The sequence below is a fragment of the Carassius auratus genome, chromosome 19, assembly GCF_003368295.1.
Source record: "Carassius auratus strain Wakin chromosome 19, ASM336829v1, whole genome shotgun sequence".
Classification (NCBI taxonomy): domain Eukaryota; kingdom Metazoa; phylum Chordata; class Actinopteri; order Cypriniformes; family Cyprinidae; genus Carassius; species Carassius auratus.
Genome location: NC_039261.1, coordinates 10,393,628 through 10,394,624, shown reverse-complemented (window position 1 = coordinate 10,394,624; position 997 = coordinate 10,393,628).

Genomic DNA, 997 nt, shown 5'->3' with positions numbered 1-997 from the left:
ACGTGGAGTCTTTGTTATTGTGTGTTTCTCAGAATGTGATATGAAAATCTTTTTTTTTTTTTTTTGCTACTTGTTATCTTTTTAATTTGCCATTTGTACGTGTCAGAGAAGGGATAGAGAACGATATTGAAATCTAAATTACAACTGTGAAATATCTAAGCCCATTTAAAACTACAGAAATGTTAATCGATCTCTTTTACTATCTCGAAACAAAACCGCTCCCCATTTCCCAGCAGGACCAGGGAGATCTTTCATTTGCAGATGCCCTATGTCTCAGCGGCAGGAAATGGGATCGGGTGAGACCAGCAGACCGATAGTGTCTGTTTCACTGCCACAGAACACTCCAATGCAGCAGTTAGGATCAGCGGTCTGCTTTAAAGTGATTAGAGCCTCCGGCGGGAACAATCCAAAGAGTTTAACTGGCTCACAACTCATCAGTAATTAAAGAGGGTGCTAGGTTTGTGTCTTCATCACCTGTCTACAGGGGTTTTGCAGACAGACTCATTTTGGAGCTGTCAGAAGTTTGCCTTAAATTTTCTCTTTCTAATCAACATAAAAGATGAGGTTGTGTGATCTATCTATCTATCTATCTATCTATCTATCTATCTATCTATCTATCTATCTATCTATCTATCTATCTATCTATCTGTCTGTCTATCTGTCTGTCTGTCTGTCTGTCTGTCTGTCTGTCTGTCTGTCTCTGTCTGTCTGTCTGTCTGTCTGTCTCTGTCTGTTTGTTTGTCTGTCTCTGTCTGTCTGTCTGTCTGTCTGTTTGTTTGTCTGTCTCTGTCTGTCTGTCTTAACAAAGAAAATTAAGCATTATATCAATATTTCAGTGCATCAAATCCATATGTATGATATTTTTATACTGCTTTGATTGTTAGGCCTTTGAAACAGCTTTGTTATGACTGAAAACCACTAAACTGGACTTAAAAAAAAAATCATGTTCATGTTATGTGATGATATATAGATGTTCTTGCTGGTTCCCAAAAAAAAA